The 10,164-nt window shown below is 34.7% G+C and overlaps 1 pseudogene across 1 annotated transcript in view; it reads right to left on the bottom strand.

Moving 5' to 3' along the window:
* Positions 1-10,164, bottom strand: part of LOC308651214 (cytochrome P450 3A9-like) — a 596,726-nt pseudogene that overhangs the window by 380,561 nt on the left and 206,001 nt on the right. The gene's annotated exons all lie outside the window — the stretch shown is intronic.

Here is a 10,164-nt window from a genome sequence, read left to right as displayed (position 1 = left end):
GAATTAGACCAGAATATGTGCAATTGCTAGAAAAAATGTAGGCCCAACACTCCAACATACTGGCACAGGCATTGATTTCCTTAACAAGACTCCTAAAGTGTAATAAATAAAATCACAAATTAAAAAGTGGGATGGCATCAAATTAAAAAGCTTCTCCACAGCAAAGGAAACAATGAAGAATGTGAAGAGAGAGTCTACAAAATAAGAGAAGATCTTGCCAGCTATTCCCTGGATAGAGGATTAATATCCAGTAAGAAAAAAGAAATTTAAAATCTCAATACACACACACACACGCCCACGAAAAAAATAGCCCAATCAATAAATTGGCAAAAGAACTAAACAGACACTTCTCAAAAGAAGAAATATAAAAAATACAAATGGCCCACAAATATATGAAAAATGTTTAACATCTCTATCAATCAGAGAAATGCAAATTAAAACTACATTGAAATTTCATCTCACTCCAGTCAGAATTGCAATTATAAAAAATACAAATAAGAACTGTTGGTGAGGATATAGGAGAAAAGGTATACTCCAATGTTGTTGGTGAGACTGCAAATTAGTACAACCACTCTGGAAAGCAGTATGGAGATTCCTCAAAATACTAGGAATGGAACCAATATATAACCCAGCTATCTCACTCCTCAGTATATCCAAAATCTCTAAAATCTGTGTGCTATAGAGATGCAGCCACATCTGTGTTTATAGCAGCACAATTCACAGTAGCCAAGCTATGGAACCAACCTAGATGCCCATCAACAGATGAATGGATAAAAAAATGTGGTTTATTTACATATGAGAGTATTACTCAGCCATAAAGAAGAATGGAATTGTGGCCTTTGCCAATAAATAGATGGAACTTGAGACTAATGTACTAAGTGAAATAAGCCAGACCCAGAAAGTCAAAGGCTGAATATTTTCTCTGATATGCAAAAGCTAGTCAAAAATAAGGGAAAAAATAGAAAAGAAAAGGGGAAGGATTTCATCAAAATAGGAGAAAGATCAGGAAGGGGATTGAGGAAGAAGCAGGAGGGATGGGATAAGTGAAGAACAGTGGAATGAACAACTTTCCTAGGTACATATATGAATATACCTCAGTGACTCTCACCATTACATATATTCATAAGGCACTAATTGAAAAGAAAAAATACAAGTAAATAGCAGAAAGATCAGTAGAGAAGAGGGAAGGGAATGGGAGAAGGGAGGATGGAAGGGAAAAGGGGAAATATTAGGGACTGACTTCAAGCAAATTATATTTCAGACTTTTATAGTTACATCAAAACGGATCCTAATGTAATGCATAACTAAAAAGAATTAATAAAACTGAATAAAAATTTCTCCATGTGTTTATAGCTGCTATAGCTGATTTTTAAAAATTCAACCTGCATTTGATAGGCAACTTTAATAAATTCCATCATTAATTTTAATAGGTTATCTACAAAGTATTTTAGACTTTCTACAAAGCATATGCAAATAGTAACACTGAAAAGCTTCTAATTTTAACATAGTTTCAGACTTACAGGAAAGTTACAAGAACAATGGAGCCTGTAGATTCTTTATGTACCTTTCCCAAATGTTAACATTTCAATATAGTTGCTTTTATGTCCCTTTCAATATATAAAACTACTTTCTTTTTCCTGGACCACTTGTGAATAAAGGGCAGACATGAGAATAAGTAATATTCACTCCTAAATATTTCATTGTACATTTCTTAAAAACAAGGCAGTACAAGAATCAAAATCAGGAAATGAACATTCCCACAATACTATCAGCTAATCAAAGTACAAATTTGCCAGTTGTTCCACTATTCCTATCACAAATTGCATTCATCAGATATATATCTCTAATCAGAATCAGGTTTCCCACATTTACTTATCACTCATGCTCTGCATTTTGAAGTATACAAGCCAGGAAAGATGCTACTCAGTAAATATTCTGAGGCTAAGTAAATATCCTATAACTTATTATACTTTTATCCCACTAATTATAGCATTTATTGGTGATTCTTGTCTAAATGACCTAGTATATGTACTAGAGATTTTTGAAATTTATTATCTCTTCTGAGCTCTTGCAATGCAATTCTACTGTGAGCAAAATATTTTCTTTATTTATTCATTAGTATTTTAATTTTTTTATAATTGTATGGGCTTGTGGTTTCTTATTTTACTCAATGTTATGACCCATTACTATTGTCAACTTACATGCTCAAAATGTCCTCAGATTTGGCAAATGGGAGCCACTTCAAGGTGATAAGTTCATTTTGATGTGCCCCACCATTCTCTGAGCACTTTCTTACTTTTTGGCATAAGATGCTCAAGGCTCATCTCATTCATTCCCAGCCATACTCCTGGAGTCCACTAATTTTCAAAAAATTCTGGTTCCTTTTTGGTGGAGAATGGTATTAAGAAATCAAGATCTGGGTGCCAAGGGTACTCACCAGTACTCAGGTGATACTGCTGCCAGGACCTCTCAGTAGACATATCCAGGAGTTCATAAAACTCAATTCCAATTCAACACCACAGAGTTTGTTTTAGCCTTCCTCCTTTGCACATTCTGACTTCCGTTATCCATAACTTGTGTAGTTATTTTTCAATTTTTCAATCCTATTGCAAAAGTTATTCCAGGCACCTTCTGTTGGGATGATTACATTCTAGGAAATCCCTCAAGGAGTGTTTATGGCTACAAAATTCCCTGAGTTGTAACATATATAAAATGATTTTCTTATAGCCTTTATAACTAAAGGATAACCATTTTTATTTTTTACAGTGCTGGAGATCAAACCCAGGGCCTTTCATATGCTGGGTGAGTGTTCTATCACTTTTCTTTTCCTTTCACTTTTTTTTAAAAATATATTTTTTAGATGTTGATGGACCTTTATTTTATTCATTTATTTACATGTAGTACTGAGAATTGAATCTAGTGCCTCACACATGCTAGCCAAGTGCTCTACCACTGAGCCACAACCCCAGCCCCTTTTCCTTTTAAAGTAAGAAAATACCAAGGCTTTATATTTAAAGCCTTGGAATATATATATATATATATATATATATATATATATATATATATATTATATTATATTTATATATAATATATAAATTATAATCTTATTATATATATAATCTTCTTATTTTATTCTCTTTTATTGCTGAGTAATATTCTATTGTGCATATATGCCACATCATCTAGGTTGGTTCCACAGTTTAAGCATGTGTGTGTGTGTGTGTGTGTGTGTGTGTGTATGTGTGTGTGTATCAGCAATAAAATAGAATAAGAAGATAGTACTAAGTGAAGTTAGCCAATCCCAAAAAAACAAATGCTGAATGTTTTTTTCTGATATAAGGAGGCTGATTCATTGTGGGGTGGGTGGGGGAAACAAGGGAGGAATAGATGAACTATAGATAGGGCAGATGGGTGGGAGGGGAAAGGAGGGGGCATGGGGTTACAAATGATGGTGGACTGTGATGATCATTATTAACCAAAGTACATGTATGAAGACACAAATTGGTGTGAATCTACTTTGTATACAGCTGGATATATGAAAGATTGTGCTCTATATGTGGTAGTAAGAATTGTAATGCATTCGCTGTCATATATAAATTAAAAAATGATTTAAAAAATAGCTCTACTTGTTGGGTAAGTGGAAACATTGTACACAGTTCTCATGAGTAAATAAGATTTATCTGCTTTTGAGGGGTATTTCTAATCTAAAAGAAAGCCCCTCTTGTTTTATTTGGTGGAAACTGTTTCTTTTTTTTTTAATTACTTTTTTTGTAGTGGTTTTGAATTTATAGAAAATTGAGCCAAAAATAGAGTTCCCCTGTACATGTTCTTGCCCACAAGCAGTTTTCCCTATAAAATGGTGCCCTCCACCAACTTCATTGATATATCTAATTAATTAATGATTGTTTACAGTATTCTCTTATGATCTTTATATGTCTATAAAATGGTTAGTATTATTATTTTTGTATTGTCTCTCTGATTTTTTCTTTCCTCCTTCTAGCTTTGAGTTCAATCTTCTTTTTTATAATTCCTTAAAGTTGAGTTATTGGCCTGAGATCCTTTTTAATTTATAGCCATAAATTTCCTGCTGAGTCCTTCTGACTTTGCTACACCTCCTCCTAAGTTCTATTACATTTTCACTTTCATTCATCTTAAGTATTTAACATTCATCTTTAAAAGTATTTTCTTCATAATTCGCGTGTGCTGTGTAATTGCTACATGGAGCATGTTAGAACATGTTAGAATTAATGAATCCATACTGATACATTATCATGGAGTCCACAGTTGACCTTAGGGACTCAGCTTCATGTGGTGTTGTTCAGTTCCATGAGTTTTAACAAATGACAGACATGAGTCCACCCACACAGTATCATACAGAGTAGTCCCACTGCCCTAAAAACTCCTTGTGCTCCACCTCACCATCCCACTTCCTAGCCTCTCCCCTCACTCCTGGCAACCCCTGATTTCTGTCTTTGTAGTTTTGCCTTCTCCACAATGTCTTGCATTTGGAATCACAGTCTGTAGCAGTTTCAGACTGGCTTCCTTCCCTTAGGAAACCTTAGGTCAAAGGTTCCTCCATGTGTTTTTGTAGCTTGATAACATTTCTTTTTACCACTGAATAAGACTGGATGGTATGGGCATATCCATTTGTTTATCCATTCACCTTCTGAAGGACATCTTTGTTGCTTCCAAGTTTGGACGATTATAAATTTACTGTGAACACTTCTGAGTAGATGCACTGAATGTAGGTGTATGTGTACTATAAACATTTTTGTGAACATTTGTTGTTGTTGTTGTTTTTTTAATTCAGTTGGGTAAATGCCAAGAAAGGAGAGCAATTGCTGGATTGTGTAGTAATGCTGTATTTACCTTTGTAAGAAAACTGCCTTTCAACGTAGCTTGTCACTGTGTACTTCTGTCAGCAATGGATAAGAGTTCCTGTTGTTCCCAATTGTCACCAGCATTTGCTGTTTTCAGTGTACTGGGTTTTAACCATTCTAATAGAAATTTAATGGGATCTCATTGTTGTTTTAATTTGCAATTCTCTAATGATACAAATGTTGAGCATCTTCTCATATGTTTATTTATTATTTATCATCTGTAGTTTTGTGTCTATTTAGATCTTTTACCCATTTTTAATTAAAATTTTTGTTTCTTTCATGGCTTGTGCCTTTGGTGTTGTATCTAAAGGGCCATTACAAAACCCAAAGTATCCTATAAACTTGGTATAATTGCTTATTAGATTCAGCAGATTTTGTTTGGGGGTACTGGGAGTTGAACCCATCGGCATTCTACCACTGAACTATATCCTCAGCCTTTTAATTAATTATTTATTTATTTTATACTTTGAGACAGGTTCTCAATAAATTGGTAAGGATGGGCTTGAACCTCCTGCCTCAGCCTCCTGGTTCACTGGGATTACAGGTGTGTCCCATGGTGCCTTGTCAGCATGTATTTTTCTGTTGATTATTTGTGATTTTCTACCCAATGATGTCACCTATAAAACGTTTTACTTCTTCCTTTCAAAGCTGTATATTTTAATTTTCTTTTTCTTTGCCTTTTTGCTTTATATATAAAGCAAAAACTATTCTAAGCCAGGTATGGTGGTGCACACTTGTAATCCCAGTGATTTAGTAGTCTGAAACTAGAGGATTGCAAACTCAAGGCTAGCTTTAGCAACTTAGTGAGACCCTGTCTCAAAATAAAAAATAAAAAAGGCCGTAGTTCAGTGGTTCAGCATCCCTCATAACTACCAATAACAAACATATAAAAAAATAATAATAATTTTAAGGTTGGTGTTGTTTTTAAAATGATTAGAAGAATGCATTCAAGTTTTGGGCCTAGAGTTTTCTTTATGGAAAAGCATTTAGTTAAAATGTCAATTTAATATCAGGTAATTCAAATTTTATTTCTTATGTTTTTTTTAAAAATAGTGTTTTTCAAGAAATTTAATCAGTTTATCCTGATTGTCAGATTTGTTGGTGTAACCTGATCATCCACCTGTTATCTTTTAAAAATCAGTAAATTCTGTAATGTATTTTCATTATTCCTGATATTATTAACTTGTATTTTCTTTTTGACTTCATAAATCTGGTTTGGAGTTTATCAGTTTTATAATCTTTTTAGATAATCAATTTTTGGCTTTGTGGATTCTCTATACATACTTATACACTATTTCATTGATTTCTTCTTATTAATGTACTTTCTTTATCAAAAAAAATTTAAAGGTTTAATTGCTAGATTTTCTTTTACTTTCCTCAAAGTTTAAACTGTTAATTTGAGGCTTTTCTTTTTGCATACTACACATTCTGAAAGCTGCTTTCTACAAGATTTTAGGAATTTTTCTGTGACACAGAATAAAAGTCATCATTTTAACTGTTTTAAGGTGTCCAGTTCAGCGGAATTAAGTACATTCAACGTTGTGAAACCATCACCACCATCTAGTTAAAACATTTTCTTCATTTCAAATTGAAATTGTGTCCATCAAGCAGTTTTTTCCTTTTCCCTTCTCCTCTCTGTCTCTGCCAACCAGGAAGCTGTTCTCTCTATGGATGAGCCTATCTAGATATGTCACACAAATGGAATTATAAAGCAAATGTCTTCTGTGCCAGTTCTCAAGGTTCATCCACATTGCAGCATGTATCTGTCTTGTTTCCTGCAATTCTACAGTGAGTTTTGAAATGGAAATTAGTGAAAGACCTCCAACTTTCTTCTTTTTAAAGTTGAATTTAGCTATTGGGATGCCTTTCAATTCCACTTAAATTTTAGAATTAGCTTTTCTGCAAAAAAAAAAAAAAAATGGCCATTGGGATTTTGATAGGAATTGCATTGATTCTGCAGATCACTTGGGTCATCTTATGGACCGAATGTGCCCTCTCCCCAGTCCTATGTTGAAATGCTAACCCCTACTGCCATGGTACGGGGCAGGGGGTGCTTCAAGAGGTAATCAGGTCATGAGGGTACAGTCCTCATGAATGGGACTAGTGACCTTATAAGGAGACATGCACTTACTTTCTCTGTTCTTCACCATATGAGAATATACAATGATTGATCTGCACACCAGAAAGTGGGCCCTCATGACACTGCATCTATTAGCACCTTTGTCTTGAACTTCCAAGCATTCAGAAGTGTGAAAAATGTTGCTTGAACCACCTAGGATTCAGTAGCCCAAACTGACTAAGACAGTGAGTACTGCCATCTTAACAATATTGAGCTTTTCAATTCCTGAACATGGGGTAGCTTTCTATTTATATTACATTGATTTTCACTCTAATCCAATCTGAATTCCTGGAACAAATCCTACTTGGTCATTGTGTTAGTCAGATTTTCATTGCTCTGACAAAATACAACTTGGGGGAAGAGAGTCACTTTGGCTCAGTTTCAGAGGTTTTAGTCCATGGTCAGCTTGCTACATTGTTCTGGGCCTGTGGTGAGGTAGGGTATCATGGCAGAAAGGTATGATACAGCAAAGCTGCTCACCTCATGGCAGCTGGGAAACACAGAGGGAAGAAGAGGCCCTTGACAAGATACAGCCCTCAAGGGCACACTGCCAAGGACCCACTTCCTCCAACTAGGTCCCACCACTGTCCAATAACCCATTCAGCTATGGATTTATGGATTAACCCATATAGGTCAGAATTCTCCCGATCCAATTACTTCCCCAAAGACCCACATCTGCACTGGGGACAGTCTTCAACCCATGAGCCTTTGGGGGACAATTCAGATGCAAGCCCAGACAGCCATGGTATCTATTCCTTTACCTTACAGAGTTCTGCAGCCATAGTCATCATTGATATTGGTCTATAGTTTTCTTCTAAAGTTTTTGTTTGGTTTCGGTATAAGGCTAATACTCTCCTAAAAGAATGAGTTAGGAAATGATCTTCTACTTTTTTGGCAAGGTTTGGAAAACATTTGATAGAGTTTGCTGGTGAAGTCAGTAGGTCCCAGAATCTTATTCTGAAAGTTTTAAAAAAAAATATTATCTATTTTTAAAATTATTATTTAAACTATTGACTGTTACAATCTCTTTTTTGTTATGTCATATTATAATTTTGTTTCTCCTTAGATTTTGGTATTTTTTTTCTAGGAATTTGACAACTTCATTGGTATATCTAATTAATAACTGTTTATAGTATTCTTTTATGATTTTTATGTCTATAAAATGGTTAGTATTGCCTCAATTTCATTTCTAATTTCATCAATTAGAGTCTTTTCTTCTTTTCCCTTTGTTTGTCTAATTGAGTCTGCCAATTTTATTGATTTTTTTTTCAAAGAATGAACGTTTTGTTTCCATACATCTTATTATTTTTGTATTGTCTCTCTGATTTTTTCTTTCCTCCTAGCTTTGGATTCAATCTTCTCTTTTCTACTTCCTTAAAGTTGAGTTATTGGCCTGAGATCCTTTTTAAACACAGGAATTTACAGCCATAAATTTCCTGCTGAGTCCTTCTGACTTTGCTACATCTCCTTCTAAGTTCTATTACATTTTCACTTTCATTCATCTTAAGTATTTAAAATTCGTCTTTAAAAGTATTTTCTTTGTGATTCTTTGACCCCACTGGTGGTTTAAGCGTGTGCTGTGTAATTGCTACTTATAATATTTGGTAGTGATCATCAGAGAACTCCTTCAACGCCGACACTCAGGCTGATTTTTTCCTTGACTGTTCCCTCACTGCTATACACTCTTGATCAATCTCCAGAGTTCCTACAGTCACATTATGCTTTCTACAATTCCTTAGTTAATTGGCTAATTTTGTAGAGGAACAGGTGGTCCATTGAAGCTCCCTATACACCATTTTTCTCTGACATCTCTCAGTATTCTATTTTTAATCTAAGAAAGGAGGTGAAAAGTCTATCTACCTATATTGTCTACATAAAAGTTAGGGGAGAAAAAGTTAGTCATACACAAGGATAAAAGCAACCTTTCTTATAAATATATTTTATTTTGTAGATTGTGGATCTACATATTATAAATAATTATAAAAAAATAAAATATTAAATAAGCAATACACAGGAGCTGTGGTTATAGTTCAGTGGTAGAATGCTTGCCTAGCACGTGAGGTGGTGCTGGGTTTGATCCTCAGCACCACATAAACAAATAAAATAAATGTAATGCGTCTACTTACAACTATTAAAAAAAAAAAAAAAAAAAAGCAATACCCAAAGCAACTATTCCCAGAGACAAAGTTGCCCAAGTCTAACTTTATGCTGAGAAGTTGAGATTTGGGTTCAGATATCCTAGAATGCTACAATCTTATTATTATGCTAAGAGAAGCAGAACATAAAATATCTAGCAAATCAAACATTAGCTCCCTCCTACTAACACCTTTCTCAAGGAGGCAAAATGGTTTTGCCATCTGTACTCCAGGTTCTGTCTAATAGTGAATAAACCAAGGCTACTTTTTGGAGTAATGATGAGGGAGAAATGTGCCTGTTAGAACAAGGCTATATGTTAGTTCACATTTTCCTTTCAAAATTAAGTTTCAATAAAAAAACCTTACTTTTGCAAACCATACACACTATGGGTGCTCTACCACTGAGGTACATCCCAAGCTCCTTTAATTTTTGAGTCGGTGTTTTATAATCCTGCTGCCTTAGCTTCCTGAGCAGCTGGGATTATAGGTGTGCGCCATTTTGCCCAGCTCCCTGCATGTACTTGAGTAAAAGTGTCCACCAGAACTGAATCCCTCAACTCCTACATTCTATTACCACCATCATTTATCCACTAATATCTGAGTCCCACATCTTATTTTCAACACTTACTGACCATTCTGCTCCTTTTAAACTGTATCCTGAATCCAACTCTCATTTTATATTACTGACCTACCGCTTCAGTCTGATTGTGTATTTAACTGTACTATCCAGTGACAAACCTTGCCATTTCTGGCCTCCATTCTTAGCTTTTTCTAAATTCATTTTCCATTATGACTTCGCAAAGCTTTTACTAAAATAAATTGAGTGAGGACGCTATTTTTGCTTATATCCATTATTTGTTTCCCATCATCTACAGCAGTGATTTCTCAATATATTCCTAGAAGACTCAAGATCAACAGAATTGCCGCAGTTTCTAGGGATTAAGGCAGAGCCTCAATGTATGAGATTACCTTGTTGGCCCAGTTCTTCAACCTTCAATTGGCTGCTTAATTTCTTTAAATATTTGTGCAA

The sequence above is a fragment of the Spermophilus citellus genome (assembly GCF_964194105.1).
Source record: "Spermophilus citellus genome assembly, chromosome: 6".
In the NCBI taxonomy this organism is placed as follows: Eukaryota; Metazoa; Chordata; class Mammalia; order Rodentia; family Sciuridae; genus Spermophilus; species Spermophilus citellus.
This window is presented reverse-complemented; position numbering and strand designations above follow the sequence as displayed.